The 23,430-nt window shown below is 47.2% G+C and overlaps 1 protein-coding gene across 2 annotated transcripts in view; it reads left to right on the top strand.

Moving 5' to 3' along the window:
- Window positions 1-88: 88 nt before the first annotated feature.
- The window catches only part of ZFYVE16 (zinc finger FYVE-type containing 16), a 61,903-nt gene continuing 38,561 nt past the window's right edge, over window positions 89-23,430 (top strand). For both annotated transcript variants that reach the window (XM_006269978.4, XM_006269977.4), the window contains exon 1: window positions 89-191. The gene's annotated coding sequence lies outside the window, so the exon portion shown is untranslated. The remainder of the gene's footprint in view (window positions 192-23,430) is intronic.

Below are 23,430 nucleotides of genomic sequence, written 5' to 3'. Positions count from 1 at the left end.
GTCTCGGGGCTGCCACGGCTGAGCAGTCGAGAGGTCCCTGTCTGCCGAGGAGCGTCGGGACGACGCATGCGTGCGGGGAGCTCCGCCCCGCTCTCGCGCCCCGCCCCCCCCCCAGCCCCGGGAACGCAAACAACCGGCCGGGCCGAGCCAGGCTAGGCCTTGCGAGCCGCGTCGGGCTGAGCGGAGCAGAGGTAGGAAGGCTCGGCTGCTTCTGGCACGGGGCCGTGGGTGCTGCCGGCCGCCTTCGCGGGGCCCCGGGCTCCTCGCCTCCTGGGCGGGCGACCGTCCCTGCGCTCCGGCCGTGTCTCGCCCCTAGAGGGGGCCGCGGGAGGGCAGGAGGGACCTAGCGGTGACGGGGCTTAGCCTGGGGGGGCCCTGCAGAGAGGGGCTGGGTCGTCCCTGGGGCCCTGGGCGATGCCTGTTGTCGACCTGGGTGGGTGTGGGCGTGGGCTCCATCTCAGTTTGCTCCTTCAAGTGCAGCAGGCGAAGAGCTGGGCTCTGCTCCCCCTGCCTGAGCTCTTGTGAGCTTGTTTGGTGCCCTGCATCCTCTGCAGGAGTCCCTTGGCAATGAGCATAGGAAGGCCTTCCCTGGGGTGCCCTGCCTTGGAGCTAGTGCCAAGATGCCACTCGCCAGCACCTTCTTCTGGAAGAGCAGTTACTGCAGCTGAACAGGGCTTGGACAGCGTGTTACCGTTGCCCCGAGGCTTGGGTCGCTTGCAAGTTTTCTAGTGTGAATCTGGTAAGATGGGACTCCATCCTCCTGCAGATCGTGAGAGATGGGCCCCTGCAATTGCAAGGAAATGCTTGTCTGCCCTAGCATAAGGAGTCGGTTAGCTCTCAAAATTGTTTAAGTAATCGTTCTCCTGTGACTTGTTTTCCAAGGCTGAGTAATACAGACTGATGCAAAGAGGAATATGAGAGTGAGGTCTAAAAGGCTTAATTGTTCTGTCCGTCAGATGGATTCTGTGCATGCTGGGCTGGCTATTGATGGTGCAGCTGTGCCACTGTTGCCCTGGAATGGTAGCATTGAAAACCCATCATCTGTCATTCAGACAAGGTTCCTTGGGTGAATTTGATATCTTTTATTAGACCAACCCAAATAGTTGGAGAATAGTTATTAAGCAAGCTTTCGGGTTCAAAAACCCTTTGTCAGGCTAAGGAAGTTCCAGCAGTTGGTGTGTGCTCTTCCTGGATGAAATGACAAGTAAAGAAGCCAGGGGCTGGGCTGGGGAGTCAGTTGCCAGGCAGATTGTAATGTATCAAAAATCCAATGTCTATATTTAGTCCATGATCTCTAGTACCCAGGAGGTTGATGAAATGGAGCTCATAGGCTCGTCTCTGGGAAGTGTTGTGTAAGTTTCCCTTGAGGATCAGGACTGAGAGATTGGAGAGAGAGTGGCCCTCCTGTGAGAAATGTGCCCCCACCGGTAATTGGGTATTTCCGTCTTTGATAGATTTCCGGTGTGCGTTCCTTCTGGTGTGGAGTTGTTGTTTGGTCTCTCCTACATATTTTCCATCAGGGCACTGGGTGCATTGGATGAGGTATATTACATTTCTGGAGGTGCAGCTGTAAGATGCAGGGATGCTGATGGCTCTGTTGTGGGGTGTAGTAATAGTGGGGGTGGTGGAGATGTGTTGGCAGGTTTTGCATTTCCTATCATGGCACAGTCTGGATCCTTTTGGTGTGTTCTGGGCTTGAGGAAGTTTGCTTCTGGTGATGAGGTTGGCGAGGCTCAGTGCTTGTTTGAAGGCTAGGATGGGTGGCTCTGGGAAGATCTTTTTAAGAATAGGGTCTCTGTCTAGTATGGGTTGCAGTTGTTTGAGGATTTTCCATACAGGTTCAAGGGAGGGGTGATATGTCATAAGCAGTGGTGTGCGATTTGGGGGGGGGTTTCTTCTGTACTGCAGCCGTTCTTCACATGGTATCCAGGTGGCTCTTTCAAACGTGCGATCTACCTCTCTGGAGGAGTGTCCTTGCTGGGTGAAAGCCTTTTTAAGATTGGTGAGGTGGCAATCCCGGGTGTTCTCTTCAGTGCAAATGCGGTGGTATCTGAGGGCTTGGCTGTATATCACAGCTTTTTTGGTGCGTTTAGGGTGATTGCTGGTTCTTTGCAGATATGTATGTTGGTCTGTGGGTTTCTTGTATACTGTGGTCTGTATTTTACCCTTCTGGATACTGATCATTGTGTCTAAAAAGGAGATGTTGGTGCTGGAGTATTCTAAAGAAAGTCGGATGGAGGGATGGTAATTGTTGAATTTCTGAGGGAACTCAATCGGAGATTGCAGGTTTTCAGTCCAAATGATGAAGATGTCATTGATGCATCTTAAGTATAGCAAGGGTTTGATGGTGCAGTTCTTGAGGAAGTCTTCTTCCAGGTGGCTCATAAAAAGGTTGGCATACTGTGGGGCCATTTTAGTGCCCATAGCTGTTCCCATCATCTGAAGGAAGTGTTGATTATTAAAAGTGAAATTATTGTGTGTGAGGATGAAGTGTATAAGGTCAGTAATATCTTTGGGTCTGTATTCTGAGTTGTAATCTTGTTCCTGTAGATATGTAAGGCAGGCTTGGATGCCATCCTGGTGTAAGATGTTGGTATATAGGCTGGTAACGTCCATGGTGGCTAGGAGTGTGTTGCTGGGAAGGTGGCCTATGTTTTTAAGTTTCCGTAGAAAGTCTGTAGTGTCTTGTACAAAGCTTACTCTGTGGGTGACGGGCGGTTTTAGGATTGATTCAACGAAACCTAATATTTCCTCAGTTAAGGTCCCATGGTTGGATATGATAGGTCTGCCAGGGTTCCCTTGTTTGTGGATTTTAGGGAGCATGTAAAAAGTCCCCGGGTTAGGTAGTGGGGGGATCAAGGTCTGTAGTTTTTCTTGTAGTCTTGATGGAAATGATCTGATGGTATTGTTGAGTTTTTTGGTGAAAAGGGGAGTAGGATCTTCTTGTAGTTCTTTGTACTAAGTGGTGTCAGAGAGCTGTCTGTTGGCTTCCTTTATGTAATCCTCACAGTTTAGGATGACTATGGCTCCTCCTTTATCTGCTGGTTTTATTACTATTTGGTGGTTAGATCTTAGAGATTCTATGGCCTTTTTCTCTGGTAGAGAGAGGTTGTTGTGGTGACGTGTGTTGCTGATTATTTCATTGTTCATTCTTTCCCTGAAGCAGTCAATGTAGCGGTCAAGGTTAGGGTTTCGTCCACTGCGAGGTTTCCAATCTGATGTTTTTTTGGGGCTTTTTGACATTGATCCTTTCCTGAATGTTGTCAGAGGATGAGTTGTTGTTGGGAGTGGGTTCAGTTTGGTTGTGGAAATATTCTTTGAGTCGCAGGTGTCGGAAGAATTCTAGTTCTCCACATTGAAGTATTTTATTAGGGTATTTTTCTGGACAGAAATTTAGGCCTTTAGAAAGGACAGATATTTCAATTTTGGTAAGCGTGTGTGTGGAGAGATTGATAATATTTGTGGGTGGGTTGCTGCTTTCAGTTTCATTGAGTCTGAGGTTGGAATGTTGTAAGGTGTTGGTGTTGTTCCTCTGGTTGTTTTGTGGCTGGGGAGCTTGTTCTTGGAGTAATTTGTTCCATTTCTTCTTTTTATGTAGGATGAATGCTGTAGAAAGTTTTTTGTAGTCTCTTCGTATCCACTGTATATTGTCAGGGAACATGCATGGATTTCTGTCTTTTAAGTTGTTGTAGTATATGGTGATTTCCTTCCTGAGTTGGTCTCTTCTGGAGTAGAGTAGATGAAGTAGATGATTCCTAATTTTCTCTGAAGTTCTTTTGCATAGCTGTGAAGCATATTTGGAGTTGTGTATAGTAGTCAGGGGATTGTAGATGTTTTGTCCTCACGGAATGAAGTTGTGTTTCTTGCAAAGGCTTAGAAAATATATATCGCTGTTGAGTTTGTCTTCTTTCTTTTTCATGTTGTACAGTTTCCATTTCAGACGGCTGAATTCAATATCTTCCATGTTGCAGGGGTTTAGGTTGTAGCTGTGTTGGTCTAAGGACATAGGCAGACAAGGTTCCTTGGGTGAATTTGATATCTTTTATTAGACCAACCCAAATAGTTGGAGAATAGTTATTAAGCAAGCTTTCGGGTTCAAAAACCCTTCGTCAGGCTAAGGAAGTTTCAGCAGTTGGTGTGTGCTCTTCATGGATGGAATGACAAGTAAAGAAGCCAGGGACTGGGCTGGGGTGTCAGTTGCCAGGCAGATTATAATGTATCAAAAATCCAATGTCCATGTTTTAGTCCATGATCTCTAGTATCCAGCAGGTTGATGAAATGGAGCTCATAGGCTCGTCTCTGGGAAGTGTTGTGTAAGTTTCCCTTGAGGATCAGGACTTCTTCCCCATTGCATGGCTCTCTTGGTACCCTAATCCTGTGAAAAGTCTAAACTACTGGGAGTGAAGGAAACCTGTTTAATATGTCCTTACACCTCAGAAAATTTTTCTGGTAAAATAAGTGGGCCAAGCAAGGATGACTGGCCTTTATCTCAGATACAACTTTACAGTTGGAGTTCTCTTTGTTGTGTTGTTTGAAGTCGTGTCGGTAGTAATGGTATGCTGTGGTTGGGGTATGGACACATGCGTTTTCCATGCAATATACTGCAGACAACACCAGATATTTTTTCCTGCTTGCCAAAGCACTTTTGAAAACATGGCTCAAATCCTGGATATGCTATGGAATCCTTGAAAGGCTCTTCTCGAAACTCTGGATTGCTACCTCTGCCCATCTACTTCAAAAAATAAAATCATTTAGAACTTAAAGTTGCTGTAGCTCTTTCAAATTAACGTATAGGACAATTTATAGCATATAAATGGTGGCTGCAGTCCTGTATGCACAGTACATGCTGATAATGTTTCCTCAAACGAAAGCTTGAACTTTAGCAAAATGTTTGCTTTTATTTCTTTATACAGCCTTTTTGTTTTTTGAAATGTAAAATCTTGTTTCAGGAGGAGTTTCTTGATGCTTAGCTTTGTCACATGACTTGACTGAGGCTCACTTTATTGTACACACTACAACTTTCTACTTTTTGAGCTTTTTTTGATTCTTATCTTGGTTGAAGGGAAAAAGTCACTTGATCATCTTTTCAAATTGTGCTAAACTCTGTTAAGTGATTTATACCATCTAAAGGCCAACTTAAACTTTTTTCTATGAAATACTTTGTACAAACTATTGTATCTTCACTTACTTCCTGGTCATTGTATAGTACTAGCTGACTTTGAAATTAAATGTTGCTTGATGATTTTTTTTTCTTTGCTACAAAAACACTTGAGTAAGTTAGTAAACGAAGAGCCAGTTCTAAATTAATAAATTATGTAAAAACTTTGAGACAGTCTAAAGTTTTATGATAGGTTTGTTTTAAAGTAGATCAAATGATGACTTGGAAAGGTGATACACACTTGTAGTAAGTTTTCCTGTAACACATTAACGAGCAGCATTCTTCTTGTTCATTTGCCTATGCTGGGCACTCCCATTTACAAAATTTAATGGATTGATAACTGAAAGAAAGCTCTTGATAACAATTGCACAGAAATCCTTGGGGTCAGTTTCCCACCCCTACCCCCTTTCTTCTCAGTAAAATACTTGCTTCTCTCTGGTTAATTGCTAGCTAAAGACAACTAAGCGCTAAGTCATTGTGAGCAAGATTTATGTGTATTTATCCACTTCTTGAAGTTACACTTTGCTATACATCCAGGCAGAAAAAACAGCTGATGGCAAAGCATTATCTGATTGTTAACTGTTGATATGTTGGGGTCCAGGATCAGGGCCTTGTTGTATTGGGCCTTGGGCAAATGCAGATGTTATATCATAGCCAAGTGGTGTACTGCACCCCACTGCTGGGAATTTAAAGCTGTCTCTTTTACAGATCCTTGCTTCTCATTAAGCATGAGTTCAGTGGTTTTCAGAGCTGCCTGCTGTAACTGCTTGACTGAATTTGGGGCAGATAGTATATTAGAGACATAAGTGGCTCAGAGAGTTATAAGGTTTCATAGAAGGCAGTCTTGATCTTCAGGAACCTTATACCTCAGTGATCCAGTAAAATCTGTAAGGTGCTACTCTTGTCCCGTCTTCTGCCTGACTTCAGTCTAATGCAGCTAACTGCTCCTCTGTACTTATGCTTGACTGAGCACACTTCCCATTGTGGACTGATCTTTTAAAAACAAACTTTCACAGAGTACTGTTCTTGTAATTGACCCATAAGCTGTGGAAGAAGTGGGTTTTTTTTTACTATTAGTAGGCATTTCATCTTTTGCTTTTGCGTAACTTCCAAGATTTCAGCCAATAAACTTTTTAAGGTCGTTTTTCTGAAGTGGGAGCATAGTTATTGATGGTATAAGAATGTAAGTGTCATAATGGGCCAGACCAATGCTTCATCTAGCCCAGTATCTTGTCTCTAACTGAGGTAGGTAGGGGATACTTTAGAGGGGAGTACACATGAACAGGTTCTATCTAGAGTGATCTTATCCCTGTCATAGCCCCCTTACTCTTTTGTTTACTATCTATTAATGGATCTGTCATCTATGAATTTATTGAGTCCCTTTGAATCTGACTGTACTATCTGCCTCTACAAGCTTTCAGTGAGGGATCTTGTTGAAAGTTTTGAAAAATCCAAATATATTGTGTCACCTGGATCCCCCTTGTCCACATACTTGTTAACATCCTCAAATAACTTGAATGGTTTGGTGAGGCAGGATTTCCCTTTACAAAACCCATGCTGACTCTTCCCCAGCATGTCATATTTTTCCATGTAGGATCATAGAAAATCAAGGTTGGAAGGGACCTCAGTAGGTCACCTAATCCAAGCCCCTTCTCAAAGCAAGACCATCCCTGCCAAAGCTTTATCTACCTGGATCTTAAAAACCTTCAAGGACAGAGAGTCCACAGCCTCTCTGGGTAACCTGTTCCAGTACTCTACTAGCCTCCTAGTAAGAGGTTTTTACTAATATCTAACCTAAACTTTCCTTGCTTCAACTTGAGACCAGTCTTCCTTATTCTGTCATCTGCCACCACTGAGAACAGTCCAGCTCCAACCCCTTTTTTAACCCCCTTCAAGTGGTTGAAGGCTGCTATTAAATCCCCTCTTAGTCTTCTCTTTTCTAGACTAAAAAAACCCAGTTCCCTCGTCTCTTCTCAGAAGTCATGTGTCCCAGCCCCCTAATTATTTTCATTGCCCTTTGCTGGACTCGATCCAATTTCTCCATATATTTTCTGTAGTGGGGGCCCAAAACTGAACACAGTACCCCTGATGTGGCCTCATCAGTGTTGAGTAGAGGGAAATAATCACTTTCCTTGATCTGCTGGTAATATTCCTGCTGTTGCAGCTCAGTATGCTGTTAGTCACCTTCTCAGCAAGGGTATACTGATGGCTTATATTCAGCTTATTGTCCACTGTATTGTCCCAGGTCCTCTTTTGCAAAACTGCTGCTTAGCTAGTGTGTAACCAATCTGTACCAGTGCCTGGTATTGTGACTGCTGACTTCTATTCTTTATTATAGATTCTGCCAGGTATGGAAGTGAGACTCACTGGTCTAGTTCCCAGGATCGCCTCTGGAGCCCTTTTTGATGATGAGGTAACCTGCTAGTCTTCTGGCACAGAGGCTGTTTGTAATGATAGGTTGCATATTATTGCCAGTAGTTCTTCCATTTCACATTTGAAGTCCTTCAGAACTCTTAGGTGAATGCCATCTTGTCCCAGTGACCCATTAGTGTTTATCAGCTTGTTCTGAAACTTCTTCTAGTGTCGCTTCAGACTTATCTGCTAGGAGGAACTGATCTGGTATGGGAATTCCCCCAGTAGCAAAAACATGCAAACAGTTCATTTAGCTTCTCTAATATGGCTCTACCATCTCAAAGTTCATTGTTTTATGCCTGGTCATCTAACAGTTGTACTGGTTCTCTTGCTGGCTTCCTGTTTCTGCTTATTTTAAAAAGCTCTTATTATTAACGTTAGCATCTTTAACAAGGTGTCCCTTGAATTCTTTTTTTACCTGACTTATTTTGCTTTTACACTTGACCTGCCAGAGTTTGTATGCTTTCCTGTTTTCTTCATTTGATGACACTTTTTGAAGGAGGCTTTTTGGCCTTTAATGGCCTCCTTAACCTCGCCATGAAACCATACAAGGGTTTTATTGGACTGCTTGCTACCCTTTCTAAATACAATATCCACTTTTCCTGAGCCTCTAATATAGTATTTTTAAACAGCTTCCAGGCTGTCTGCAGGCCTCCTGTTTTTTGGGGTTTTTTTTACTATTTTTAATTTCTTTTTAACTTCCTCATTTTTATGTAGTTTCTTTTCCTCAAGTTGTATGTCAGTGGGAGAGAGTAAGCCAAACAAATCCACCATGCTATGTTGTTTAAATGTTATTGTTCTGGTCGCCATTGCAAAGTGGCTCTTCTATGATACCTTTTGAAACCTGGTCCTGTGTGTTACTCGGGATTGGGTTTAGAATTGCTTCTCTTGTACGTTTCAGGATGCATTTTTCTAGAAAGGAGTCATTTATTATACCCAGAAGTTTTATCTTCACATCTTTTGGAGTATTGTGACTTAGTCCTAAATGAAATTTGAGATCGTACAATCTAATATCCAATAGGGGTGCACCGATAGAGATTTTTGGGACCAATACCGATAGCTGATATTTAAGGAGTCAAATCGGCCAATAAGATCCAATTTCTGATACAGATGCCTCCAGATGGTAAGTCTAGTGTGGTGAATGGGCATGAGGGGGTGGGAAGATCACCGCCTCCCATGGTGAGGGAGGGGCAGGGACAGGTGCTGACCACCCAGGGCAGGGGGCACAGCTCCTGCTGCTGCTTACACCCCGCGAGGGCATGGGCGGGGGGGCACGTGCCCCCTGGATCTGCGCAGAGCAGGCTGCAGCAAGAGCTGGGCAGGGCTCTTCTGCTCTAAGCCTAGCCCCCACTGAGGTGCTGGCAGCGCTGGGAAGATGCTGCAGCCACCCCAAACTTTACTGCTGCTCCGCTCCCAGCACCGCCGCCGCTAACCAACCAGCACAACCCCGGCTAAATGCCCCACCTCTACGCATGCATCTGGAAGAGCCGGGGCTGTGCTGAGTATCTGGCAGTGGCAGCACTGGGAGCAGAGTGGTGACAAAATTTGGGGTAGATACAGCATCCTCCCGGTGCCTGATCCAAGCCCAGCCCTCATCGAGAATAGCCCTATGCAGCCCTGGCTGCAACCCGCCTCATCCTGCTCTGCCCAACGCAGGTCCAGGGGCATACCTCCTCCCCCCCTCCCCCCTGCCCCACTTGTGCAGCACCTGCCCTATCCTTCACTGCGGGGGGTGTTTGATCCTCCCCCCTCCCTGTCCACCACGCCGGACTTACCAGTTGGAGGCAGATCTCCACGCTCCCAGCTTTGTTCCACGTTGCCTGAGTGCTGCGCTAACAGGTGTTTATCTGCCAAATTATTGGCCCTATCAGGCCGATATCCAATACAGCCAGTTTTTTTAATATCTGTACCGATCTGATACCGGACTGATGTATTGGTGCACCTCTAATATGCAGTCGCCACTGCATATTATTTTGTGCTTTTGAAAAATAACATTTTAATGTTTTGGCCGCCATATTTCGAAAGGATATCACATGTGACAGAGCGGAATAGGAGCATGTCTTTAAAACTTGAGTTGAAAAGAGTGGAGATTTGTATAGCCTTTGAAGGAAGGTTCTAAACATATTTCTTTAACTAACTCATAGTAGTGAGATCTTGTATTGATATAAATATGGCAAATTGCATCTTTCCTCTTACCCTGAAATTGAGCAATCTGTCTTCTTACCACCTGTGTTTGCATGGTCCTCTACCTTTTATCTATCTTGGTAAATAAAATGTGTGAATGTTCCTCAAAAGGAAAAGTTTTTTAATTTTTCAGAATTTTTGCTTGTTTGATGCAGCCAGGAGTCCTTGCCATCTTTCTCCTACATGTAAAGTCCTCTTGGTCTTGGGTCCTTTGTTCACTACAGGCAAAAACACTTTTACAATATGAATATTCTTTCACTGTGAGAAATTAAAAAATACAAATAATTCATGCAAAGCTTGTGGTCGCAAAGTGGCTTACATCAACAAAACCACAGTAATTGCTATGAGTACCATTAAAAGTAATGTTCTGTTATACCCAAATGCTGCTAACCCATAGAGCTTACTAGAAGAAAATTGTACAAACTGAGATGACAGTAATATATAGTCACTTAACTGTGCCTGGGATGGAATGAGCACTTTAGTATAGCTGAATGTAGGCTATATTTACAGGAAGGAGCAACTGTAAAAGGGGTTTTGGGCAGTTGAACCATGAATTCCCAGTGCAGTGCTTTTGAGTGAAAGAGTTGGGATGATTCTTAGAGATATAAATAAGAATGGTGAATAAGAGAAGAGGTTCCATTACTACGCTATTTGGTACTTTTGACCTCTGCTGAAGTATCTTTATTTAATATCGTTGAAGTACAGACACCAACAGCGGAGGGTTCAGGGAACATCCATAAGAATGATTAGAAAATATACTTAAGAGGCTTGCAAAGCTATGTCATCTTAGCTTATTGAAACAGGTTCAGGGATGACTTGATCCATCAGAAATGCCTACATTGGTAACACAAAGTTGATAAAAATGCTCTTTAATTTGACAGGTAAGAATCAATGGCTGGAAATTAGATACTTTCAGACTAGAAGTAAGGAACAAACTTTTTAAGTTGCAATAACTGTATTTACTTTAATCCAAGACAATACCCCTCCTTCTGTTTAACATGGATGGTGGGGGCGGGGAATCCCTTGTCTTGGATTCGAATGCAAGGTGGGGGTTTGGGGTGGGGGGTCAGAGCTGCAGCTGATGCCTCACCCCTGCCTACCTCTTCCGGCACCCTCTCCTTCCCCTATTGCTTAACCTTGCTCTGGCTCCGGCTCTAGCAGGGCTTCTGTGCCATTTGAGTTGATGTAGTAGCAGCAGCTCCCACTTGGCCCCACAGCCCAGGATGGAGATGCTGTCACCGCCACACCTACTACTAGGGTGTACTGGGGCTAGAGCAGACACGTGTTCTGTGCCCTAGGCTGGAGTAGAACTGGAGCCCTGCTGGGGTGAAAGTTGGTGAATGCAAGGGGGTATGGCAGAGAGTGGTAGGAGGGGAAGGGATGGGGTGCAGGCATTGTAGGGGCAGCAGCTAGCAGGGGGGCAGGTGTCGATGAAACGGGGAGAAAATAGAGGGGACAGGCATAGGGAGCAAGGGACAGGGGTCAAATGGCTTGATCCCACCATCTGCGCACTCTGCTGCTGCTTTCCATGCTGCAGCTATAGGGGGAAAATCTAAGATGATCTTCCAGTAATTATGTTCTGAACGTAGAAAATTATAACAAATTTATAAATTTTCCAGACATAGAAACTAATTATTGGAGGGTTGTCTTAAATTCGGATTCATCTTGGATTCAGGTAATACAGCCCTTGCTAATAACATGGTAGCCCTTTTTGTCTGGATCCAGCCTGGGGTGAATTTGACACCTTGTGTTTGATATATAGTGGTATCGGCACTAATTTTGTTATTTTTGAGAGAGGCAACAAGGAGCAAGGTGAAATCTCCAGTACAAAAAAACCCTGAGAACTTGGATAGGTAGAATGTAGTTGTCCTACCTGGACTTTGGCTAAGGGTAATGACTTTCTTTTAAAATGTCATGCAGTTACTTATTATCTCTAGGCAATTGGAACTCAGACCTTCTTCTCATCTTAAAATCTGCCTCTCGGTATAACCCTGTGCATTGTCTTGCTGCAGATGACACCGCTGAATAATCAATATAGTTTTGTAGTTTTCAAAAAAACCTTTTTTTTTTGTTTTGGAGGGCCACAGCAACTGACCCTATTTTATAGAAACTAGGGTAGATGCAACCACAGAAGAAAGGTGTGGGGAAACTGACATAAAAACTGATGTAAAAATATAGATACTTACAGCTCTATCTGGGTTAGTTCCTAGGTGAATTTCTCTCCTGATAGCATGCTTTAACATGTTGATTTAAAAGACAGCATGATTGGTCATTAGCTCACTTTACGTCTGCTGTTGTAATTAAAATAGGAAACTAGCAAAAATGTTCTTTTCTTCACTTTAATTTTACTTTTTTTCTGTGTTCTGTAGTATCGTTTTCCATTGTCTCTGTTAACACTTTATCTTTTTTTTTTCCCCCCTGTGTGTGTATCCATCCTCTTCTTTCTCCCAACTTTCCAATTTCTCTTCTCTTTCGCTTTCTCATTATGTGTTGTGTTCCTAACTTTGTGTACTAGGTTCACTTTTTCTCACTTCTCTCCATCTCTCCTTGGTAAAATCTCATGCTTGTTCCCTATGCTTGTCTACTTCACAACTCCAGAATCTCTCCCATTCTACAGTATTTTTACTGTAATCAAGCCAGTGCAGAGTCCACCTGTGTGTGCAGGCTCCTCACAAGGTTGTTGGTAAGGAACTTGCTAGACAAGCTTTGTCCAGCAAAAAAAAAATTGGTTGTGTGCACATTCTTTCTTCCCTGCACAATGTTAGTAGCCTTTTATCATGCCAGATTATATCTGCATATGGATATATGCAGGCCATGTAAGTGGAGAATGCAGCAGACCAAGCCTGCTGTGTGGGGCTGTAGCAGAGGAGCACAGGCTGGCCATTAGGAAAAAGGGAAAGCCCTGTGTGTGGCTGGGGAGCCACATGACTGGAAGGGGTGTGACTTAGAGGTATATAAACCTAGGGCCTGAGGTAAAGGGGGGACTTTGGCCCTGTATATTGCGGGGGAAGAGTTTCCGGAAGCCCTTCTCTCCCAGGAACTAGGCCGAGGGACACCCAGGCTGCCCAGGGGAGCTAGATTGAGCAGCTAAAAGGGAAGAATGGCTGGTGGGGGGGCATTGACCCAGAGCAGTGGTAAAGTTTAGTTTGTGAACTGGTTTGCTTATATTTGTGTTGCATTTAAGTCTAAAAGCGAAGGACTGGGTTGTGGCTATGGAGATTGTATGTGTGAAGAGGCAAGAAAAGCCCCTTTTGAGCCTGCAGCCAGAGAGAGAAGTAGCTTACTGGCCCAGCCGGAGCTGACAACAACAATGGACTGGCAGCTGCCGCAGGAACTCTGCTTTACTAGCAACTGCTCCATCTGGATTGGCCCTCTCTGCGGCTGTGCCGGTTTTTCAGGCCCACTGCCAAGAATGGGCACTGCCAAGAATGGCGCACGGGCTAAGTTCGTGGCGCACGGGCCAAGTCCCAGAAGACTGGAAAAGGGCTAACGTGGTCCCCATTTTCAAAAAGGGGAGGAAGGAGGACCCGGGCAACTATAGGCCGGTCAGTCTCACCTCCATCCTTGGTAAAGTCTTTGAAAAAATTATCAAGGCTCACATTTGTGAGAGCCCGGCAGGGCAAATTATGCTGAGGGGAAACCAGCATGGGTTTGTGGCGGGCAGATCGTGTCTGACCAACCTAGTCTCTTTCTATGACCAGGTTACGAAATGCCTGGACACAGGAGGAGGGGTGGATGTCGTATACTTAGACTTCAGGAAGGCCTTCGATACGGTATCCCACCCCATACTGGTGAACAAGTTAAGAGGCTGTGATGTGGATGACTGCACAGTCCGGTGGGTGGCGAATTGGCTAGAGGGTTGCACCCAAAGAGTCGTGGTAGATGGGTCAGTCTCGACCTGGAAGGGTGTGGGCAGTGGGGTCCCGCAGGGTTCAGTCCTTGGACCGATACTCTTTAATGTCTTCATCAGCGACTTGGACGAGGGAGTGAAATGTACTCTGTCCAAGTTTGCAGATGACACAAAGCTATGGGGAGAAGTGGACACGCCGGAGGGCAGGGAACAGCTGCAGGCAGACCTGGATAGGTTGCACAAGTGGGCAGAAAACAACAGGATGCAGTTCAACAAGGAGAAATGCAAAGTGCTGCACCTAGGGAGGAAAAATGTCCAGCACACCTACAGCCTAGGGAATGACCTGCTGGGTGGCACAGAGGTGGAAAGGGATCTTGGAGTCCTAGTGGACTCCAAGATGAACATGAGCCGGCAGTGTGACGAAGCCATCAGAAAAGCCAATGGCACTTTATCGTGCATCAGCAGATGCATGACGAATAGGTCCAGGGAGGTGATACTTCCCCTCTATAGGGCATTGGTCAGACCGCAGTTGGAGTACTGCGTGCAATTCTGGGCGCCACACTTCAAGAAGGATGCGGATAACCTGGAGAGGGTACAGAGAAGGGCAGCTCGTATGGTCAAGGGCCTGCAGACCAAGCCCTACGAGGAGAGACTAGAGAAACTGGACCTTTTCAGCCTCCGCAAGAGAAGGTTGAGAGGCGACCTTGTGGCTGCCTATAAGTTCATCACGGGGGCACAGAAGGGAATTGGTGAGGATTTATTCACCAAGGCGCCCCCGGGGGTTACAAGAAACAATGGCCACAAGCTAGCAGAGAGCAGATTTAGACTGGACATTAGGAAGAACTTCTTCACAGTTCGAGTGGCCAAGGTCTGGAACGGGCTCCCCAGGGAGGTGGTGCTCTCCCCTACCCTGGGGGTCTTCAAGAGGAGGTTAGACGAGCATCTAGCTGGGGTCATCTAGACGCAGCACTCTTTCCTGCTTATGCAGGGGGTCGGACTTGATGATCTGTTGAGGTCCCTTCCGACCCTAACATCTATGAATCTATGAATATGAATGGAAGGAGGCCAGGATGGACATGGGTGAATGCAACCCTGGGAGCATTGGGATGCTAGAGAGAGAACCCCGGGAGATGGGGAGAAGGTTGATTTTCAGCTCGGGAGCTTGGAGGAGTGTCAGTAGTCCAGGACACTGCCACTGAGCCTGCAACAGCGAGAGCTGCAAGGAGAACTGGCAGGAAGCCACCCCAGGAGAGCAAGGCAGCTGCAGGAGAGCTGGCAACACACCAGACAAGGTCTTTTTGATTTAGTTTCTCTTTACTTTCATTTCTGATGGTGGGGTGCCTGTTAGGCTGGGCTCCAGCCACCTGGAAAAGGGGAAAGGGAAAACCAGCGACAGTCCCAGGCCGGAAGGATGCTGGTGGGAGAATTGGACTTCATTACTCAAACAGAGCTGAGTTAGTAAGGGACGGTAAACAGGCCCATTTCCCCCTGAGGAACTGACCGGGGCCGTACAAGCACAGGGGACAGACGCCAAAGTGTCTAAGGCCAATATAAATGCCTGAGTTTATAGGAAAAATTGGCCAGAAATTCTCTTATGCTTTTCTTTGAGTTTCTCTTATTTGAGAGGGCTGGGGCATGGGGAATCGCCTGCAGCCCTCAGGGCTAACTTACTGTGTTGCTGGAGGCTGCAGCCAGCAGTTGCAACGGCCCTAGGGGCTAAGAGACTTCTTACCTGATTTCCAGTTTTCTTGCTTTGTGGTGGTGTTCATTTCTCTTCCATTTACCAGGCCCTGACCGACTGACTTTTAGCTGGCTTAGTCGCCGTATCATTGAATCAGGCACGAGATGACCGCAGGCCTAAAGCATCAAAGAAAAGGAGAACACCCATTGACAGCCAAGGGCATAACTGATGTTTTAATAACTGGGTGGAGCTTGGATGGGGTATAGAGGAGGTAACCCCAAAGAAGAATTGGACCTGACATGTGAGGAGTGGATATTGGGAGTTGGGAGAAAAAATATTCACTAGGGAGCAGTGGGCATAAACTGTTAGAGGATGGTTTCAGGTTGGATGTAAGAGAGAACTTCTTTACAGTAGGGGTAACCAGAATCTGGAATAGACTTTCCAAGGAGGTGGTACAGTCCCCAACCTTGGAAGTCTTCAAGAGGAGACTGGACAGACACCTTGCTGAGATCATTTGATCCCTTCCAGCCCTTAATTTCTGTGATTCTGTGTCTTGAAGAAATGTTCTTGGTATGAAAAGCAAGGGCATTTCATGTGTCTCAAAGGCAGTTCATTACACAGAAGAATGCTGAGAGAACAGATTGTGCAGGTAAAGTGATATGATTTCTCACTGTGGTAACAGAAGTGATCTTGAAGCAGTTTAGTCATGTAACATCATTGTCTTTTGTACACTGGTGCAAATGTTTCCTAATCTACAACGTTCTGAGAGAGTTGCATTAATATATTGGTCGCATTTTGGATCAGCAGCAATAACAGTAAAATTAACATTATCAGCAGTCAGCTTTTTTTTTTGCTGATAATACCACCGATAAATGTGGTGTGCATCCACAGCATGCATGCAACCAGGAATGCAACCCAGCAACTTGAAGAGTGTCCTGCCAGTAAGTCTGATCGAGGGAGGGGTGTGGGGGAGGGAAGGGACATGTGGGGGGAGGAGGGCAAATAGAGGTCCCTATGCTGAGGCAGGAGCTGGGGCAAGGGCAGGTGCTGCCCAGCCAGGGCAGTAAATAGCATCCTGGGGGCAGGAGCGGGACAGGGACACGGGCAGCTTGTCCAGAGGGCGCAGGAGGGTGGGGAGGGGTGTAGCTCCCTGCAGCTGCGTGCACCCCTGGGGGGAGGTATGGGGGCCATGTGCCCCCTGGATTTGTGTGTGTTTGTGTGGCAGAGGCAGGCTTCCTGGTGTGGGCTCAGGGATAGGGGCTGCTCCAGCCTCTTCTTGGTAGGTGGGCTGGGTCAGGGCTGCACTCAGGGCAGGTAGGATGGGCTCAGCTGTGTGGGGCAGGTGTTGGCAGTGGCACTGGGAGGGGTGGCTATGAGGGGGGCTACAGGGAATTTTGGGGTGGCCATTGCCCACCAAGCCCCCCTTAGTTCTGCCCCTGCTTGGGGCACTCTGTTCTGCTGTCTTTCCCTCGGGAGCCCTGGTGCCCAGAACAAGGATAGCACTAGGAAGGGACTTAGGGGGCTATGGCCACCCCAGAATTCCCTGTAGTCCCCCTTGTAGCCACCTCCTCAACACTACTGCTGCTGCCTGAGCTGGCCCAGCCCCTTTTCCGGAAAGAGGCTGCTGCATCCCCTGGCCCAAGCCGGCATCCCCCGGCTCCAAACCTGCCCTCATTCCATGCACATGCCCTCCGTGTCTCCCACAGAGTTGTATGCAGCAGTGGGGAGCTGCCCCCCCAGCCCCCTACCTCGTGGCCCCTGGACAAGCCACTCACGGCTCTGTCCCACTCCTGGCCCTGGGATCCTATTCACCGGCCTGGGTGGGCAGTGCCTGCCCCTGCCTGCTTCCCTCCCTCGCCATGGGGGCTTCAGTCTGTTTTTGCCCCCTGCCACGCCCTTTCCCAGACAGAGACTTACCAGCAGGATGCTGCTCTCCAAACTTCCGGGCTGCATTCCTGTAAATCAGCTATTGGATCAGTATCAGCTGATATGGCTGGTTAATAATCGGCTATTGGCCAAGAAAATCTTTCAGTGCACCCCTACATTCTGATTAAAAAGGAGCAATCTAAGGCTACTGACAGATGTGGAAGAAAAAAAAAAAGCAATGCTTTACTTTTAGCTTGCAGTGCATGGTCAGAAGAGGAACCTCATCAGTTTTACATGGCTTGCCCAATATCTGCATAGATCGTGCACTTCAGCAGGTTTTATTGGCGCTTTAATAGCTGTTGAATCCATCAGTCCAGTTGGAATGCTCCAGCATGTGGCAGTGTCTCCTGTATTCAGCATCTCTGCATTTCAAAATGGCAGTGGGGGTGTTTTAGCTGAAGCTCAAGTTTTAGTTAAAGCACCCCCGCTGCCTCTCTGAAATATGGGACACTGAATACACGAGCCAATGCGGGCGTCTTAATTAAAGTGGCTCCCAAGAGCTGCTCTAATTAAAATGCCTCTCCCTACCCCAGAAAAAACGTGTGTAGGTGCCAGGTGGTTCTAGTCTGTGTCTTTCTCTGAGGGAGGTGTCGCATTGTTTTCAGCAGTCTTCTACAACTAGTTGAGGATAGGTGTTTGCTTTTGTTGTGGCACTGCCAGAAGTCCTACTAAGCAACAGAGCCTTGTGCCTGTTGCTTAAGTACAGTCGCTGCTGCCAAGAGCTTACACTCCATGAAATCCTCTCTGTTAGCTAAAAAGCTATAGGGTGAGGTTCATGGAAGTTTTAATAGGATGAAGATAATTTTTTCCCCAGTCTCTTTCATTACTCTGTCCTCTTTTAATCAGTAACGTTTCTAAACCTTAAAATATTTTGGTAGTGTTGGAGTGACGTTATAGCTGTGATGATGCAGGAAATATGTGAGGTGAGGATTTGTGTGGGTGATCTCTTATTGGACCAACTGCATGGTTGGGATAGACTTATACAAGTTTTCAAATGCAGTGCAGTTCTTTAGGTCTTACACCGGTCTCGTACTTGTCTAAATGTACTGCAGTCTTGTAGTTGGTCCAGTCCTTGCTTCTTTTAAAATGTTCTTCAGGAGTTAAGCAGTGGTTAATGTAGAGCCGCCTTCCTTCTTTTTTCAGTTTGCTTCTCTTTCTGTTTTGTCTTGAACAGCTCAGCCCAGCCAGCCAAATTAGTAAGAAATGTGTTTTTTCCTCAGGTGCTTTCATTTGAAAATGAAACCCAAATTTAAGCTCTAAAAATATAAAACAGTTGCTTCTGGCAATCTGATTTTCTTCTTATGTTTAGGGTAAAAAGCTAAATCTAGTGGTTTTAATATAAAACACCAGGAATTTGCAACTTGAGGTGGCACACGTCTAAACTTGGAGCATTTGTATATATTATTGGCTTGCAAAGATGTTTGAGTAGTTCATTGCAGTACACAAGCAGCTCTTTTACAAGGTTGTCCTTCCAGTGACAGCAGCAGGAGCAATGGGATGAGAGCAGCAGCCAGGCAGGAGACCGAGGGCTTCATTTTAACTGCTTGTAAGCTGGATGTAGCCTGTGGGCTGCCAGCTGGAGAGCCCTGCCCTGGACTATGAGGGTTTATCCCTTAAAAGGGAGTGGAAGTATCTGAAGTAGGGTTTCCATATGTCTGGCTTTTCCCAGATCTGTCCTCTTTTTGGGTCCTCTGATCTCCATCTGGGTAGTTTTTTGAAATCTGAACAAATGTCTGGGATTTTGCCCTGCTTTGGTGGTGGGAGCAGGGGGAGAGGGTGATTGGAGGCAGGGAGCACCATGTACATGCACAGGCATGTGGCCAGCATGCAGCCAGGCAGGTAAATCTGGGGAGCAGGGGTTGGAAGACCAGGACTTGGGAACTGTCCTGGTGGTGGATTGGTGGGTGTATGAGGAGGGCGGGTGCTTGTTGGTACTGTGGGAAGTTGTCCGGGCAGCAGCAGGGCAGATGGGAGGCACCTGCCCTTCCAGTGGGAGAAGAGGTTTGGGGGGTGGGCCTTTGAGGGCAGCAGGGAGCTCCATAGCCAGGCTGGCAGCCTCAGGGCCTGGTGCCTGTGCTTGCAGGGGCAAGGTGGCCAGGGGCTGCTGCCCAGGGGTGAGGGGCATGGCCAGGCCACTTGGCACAGCACTGGAGCCTCAGCCTAGGCATCCTCTCCTCTTCCCTCCAGTCTGTGCCAGGCGCTCAGGCCCAGTTGGGATGGGGGCAGCTGGGGGCCCCCTCTGGCAGGGCTGTGGGGGAGGGGGCTGTGTTTTGGGGGTGAGAAGCACTGAAGGGGCAGGGGGAAGGAGTGCAGGGTACTGGCAGTGCCAGGGGGCTATGGTTTGGGAGTGAGGGGCACCAGCAGGGCCAGGGGGCTGCAGGTTATGAATGAGGAGCACTGGCAGGGCCAGGGGGTTGTGGGTTGGCTGTGAGGTGTTGCCCCAACAGGTGTCTTCTTTTTTGGAACCGGAAATATGGTAAACCTAATCTGAATACCAACACTAAAAGTGTACAGGTATTTCAGTTCTTTGATGCAAAGTTCTAACATTCAGTAGTGACTTCTGTAATAGTGGTTGTTCTACAGTTTTTTTTTCTCTTTTTAATAATATTTCCAAAGATTTTTATTTTACACAGTGGCTTAATGAAGATCTTTTACTATAAAAAAGAAAAATGAAATGGTAACTATGGAAGATTTACTTTGAAATACAGAAAGGCACAATATGTAATCTAAAACCATGTATTCATAGTATCGGTAACCTATTTTTTTTTTTTTCTCCCCTCAGTGCTTCTAACTTATTTTGTATTCTTTCTGTTCTAGTTACCTCTTACATAAAGAAGTGTGTAAGATTGTATGCACTATATTTATTTCATAGATTTCATAGACATTAGGGCTGGAAGGGACCTCGGAAGATCATCGAGTCCAGCCCCCTGCCCAAAGGGCAGGAAGTCAGCTGGGTTCATAGGACCCCAGCAAGATGAGCATCCAGTTTGCTCTTGAAGGTGTTCAATGTAGGTGCTTGAACCACCTCCGGCGGCAGGCTGTTCCAGACCTTGGGGGCTCGGACAGTAAAAGAATTCTTCCTTATGTCCAGCCTGAAACGGTCTTGTAGTAGTTTATGACCATTCGACCTAGTCGTCATCCCTTGGGGCGCTCTGGTGAACAAACGTTCCCCCCAGATACTGGTGGTCACCCCTGATAAACTTATAGGTGGCCATCAGATCACCCCTGAGCCTGCGCTTTTCTAGGCTAAAGAGCCCCAGGGCTCTCAGCCTGTCATCGTAGGGTCTGCTTCCCTGACCTCTGATCATGCGCGTGGCTCTTCTCTGGACTCTCTCAAGCTTCTCCACATCCTTTTTGAATTGTGGAGCCCAAAACTGGACGCAGTACTCCAGCTGCGGCCTCACTAAGGCCGAGTACAAGGGGAGAATGACATCCCGGGATTTGCTTGAGAAGCATCTATGGATGCAAGCCAGCGTTTTGGTCGCTTTACTAGCCGCAGCATCGCACTGCAGGCTCATGTTCATCTTGTGGTCAATGATGACCCCCAAGTCTCTTTCTTCCATAGTGCTAGCCAACATAGCACTGCCGAGCCTATAAGGATGCTGAGGGTTTTTCTTCCCAAGGTGGAGAACCTTGCATTTATCGGCGTTGAACACCATCAGATTCTCGTCTGCCCACTTGCTGAGCCTGTCCAGGTCAGCCTGGATCACCTGCCTGTCTTCTGGTGTGGATGCTTTTCCCCAAAGTTTGGTGTCATCAGCGAACTTGGCCAGTCCACTTTTGACTCCAGTGTCCATATCATTAATGAAGATGTTGAACAGTATGGGTCCAAGGACAGAGCCTTGGGGGACCCCACTGGTCACAGGACACCAAGATGTCCTGTTTAAATTCTTCATTACTCCTGTTTGCTGTACCTTTTTGTGGATGAAGAGAGGATATAGTTGATGATCAGTTATACACAGCCCACAAAAAAGTCCCTTGGGAACAGTTGCAGTGGCTAATCCATGGCTCAGGGTATAGGGATATAAAAGAGATGCTAGTCTACTCAAAATGTTTCTCAGCCATCTTGAACCTAATTAGGTTTGTGAATTTTAATTCTTGTGCACCCACTTTTGCAGAAGGTATAGCACTACCCTATAAATTGTAGTATCCTATTTACTTGGATCCAAAATGAAGGTCCCCTCAGGTGGCATAAGGTTGGGGCTAATGAGGCTCAGCACCTCCAAATGCGGGACAGCAGGCAGGGCCATAAGACAGCCTGGCTGTGGGCTCCGGGCAGCTGCAGCAGGGGTGGGATGGGGCATGCATGCAGCCAGGATCACAGCCTGGCATGTGGATGATTGGCTGCCCAGCATAGCAGGCAAGTATCAGTCTGTCTGTTTTGTGAAGGGGAAGGGGCTTGGGGGTGGGAGCAGATTTGAGGCCCCAGCAGTGAGGGAGGGAGTTGGGCATAGGCAGGTGCTAGGGGGAATAGGGCTCTGTCTGAGCCAGGTGCTGGGATAATCAGAGCCCAGGCAGCTTGTCCGGGACCGGCAGGGGCTCGTGCTGCTGTGCAGTGTGTACATCCCAACAGGAACTGAGGGGGCACATGCAGCTTGCACCTGCTGGAGCTGCCCTGGGAGCGGGGCGATTTGATGTGCCTGCTGCTGCTGGGCTGTGCCATGCCCCCTGCTGCCTGGCAGTGGGATGCACGTGGTGTTGTGCCACTGCCTCTGACCCACACACAGATTGGACAGACACTTGCCCCCTGGGCCTCTGCCAGGGTGTGCACAGTGGCGGGAGCACTCCCTCCCTGGATGAGCTTCCCAGGCTCCAATTGTCCCACCACCCCGCCTGACTGGGGCCCCATTCACCCCAAACCCTGCCTCTGCCTGTGCCCTGCTCCCTTCCTCATTGCAGGGACCTCAATCTGCCCCCTCCCCTCATCCCTTCCCCCACAGACTTACCTCGGGGGGTGGGGGGCAGCAGAATGCATGCATGTGCACACGCAGTCAGGCCCCCCCCCCCACAATAATTTTGTTTCCCTCCACCTATGCCTTCCCCCCCCAATCATCATTTAGGGGGAGGGAGAGCCTCATCTTGGGTTCAAGTACTGGCTTGGGGCAGGCTCTGACTCAGCTCGGACTTTGGCCTGGGCTTGGGGCCAAAGCCAGGGCTGAGCTGTCAGCTGCCCTGGGCCGAACGACTTGTTTGGCAGTGGAGGGAGGGAGCGTGCAGCCAGGTGGCGTGTGGGGGAGACCATAAGGTGAACTTTTAGCCTTTTCCCCTTATGCGGCACCTGCTCCCCTTCCCCCAGCTACCCCCTCCCCTCTTACCTTGTGCTCTGGCCCTGACCTGGCCCAGTCAGGAACTACTGCCTCTTCTTCCTGAGTGGGCTGGGCTACGCTGCTGCTGACTGCCCCAAAGGAAGATAAAATTGGGTGGGCAAGGATGGGCAGGGGGTTTGGGAGTCAGGCTGTGAAAAGGGAGGAGACGGACACAGGCACAGAGCGGCATGGGGGCAGGCAATAGGGGGAGCTGGCAGGAGGAGAGCAAGGAGTGGGGTCTGGCCCCTCGCCCAAGCCATTGATTGCTTTCCCTGCCACAGAAGCAGGTTGATAAATTTAAGATGGCAAATTCATGAATTTCCATATAAAATCTAATTACTGGGGGGGTTGCTTTAAAGTCAAAGTCATTTAAGGATTTTAAGTCCTTCAAAGTCATTCAAAGGATTCAGGTAAATACAGCAGCAGTTTCATTTAATTGTTTTCTTTACTCCTAGTACAAGCTTTCATTTTTAACTAAAATGTTGGCTGCAAACTGCAAGCAAAACAAGTATTATGGTACTAATACATAACAAGGGCAGGTTACTGGTACATTGTTTTAAATCACATGGTTAAATGTTCACAATTCAGTTCAGTGCATTGTAATGTAGTTAAATACAAAATAATGTGCAGTGGTATCGGGTCCTGACGGCATACCAGTTTCTCATATCTGTCCCGGGAACATGAATAATTCAGTTTCTTGAAAACTGAACTATATTAGTTTAACCCAATTTATTGAAATTCATGAAGGTGAATTTTTAATGGCTTGTGGGTGATCAGACTTGATGACCTGGTAAGCCCTTCTGATCTAGAATGCATTTGGGTTTGGCAAGGGTGCTTAAGTCGTCCCCCATTCTGTGTTCTCTCTGTCTGGGAAGGCTCTTATGAGAGCATGCTGTGTATAAAGGATGATGCA

The sequence above is a fragment of the Alligator mississippiensis genome, chromosome 3, assembly GCF_030867095.1.
Source record: "Alligator mississippiensis isolate rAllMis1 chromosome 3, rAllMis1, whole genome shotgun sequence".
NCBI classification, from domain to species: Eukaryota; Metazoa; Chordata; order Crocodylia; family Alligatoridae; genus Alligator; species Alligator mississippiensis.
This window is presented reverse-complemented; position numbering and strand designations above follow the sequence as displayed.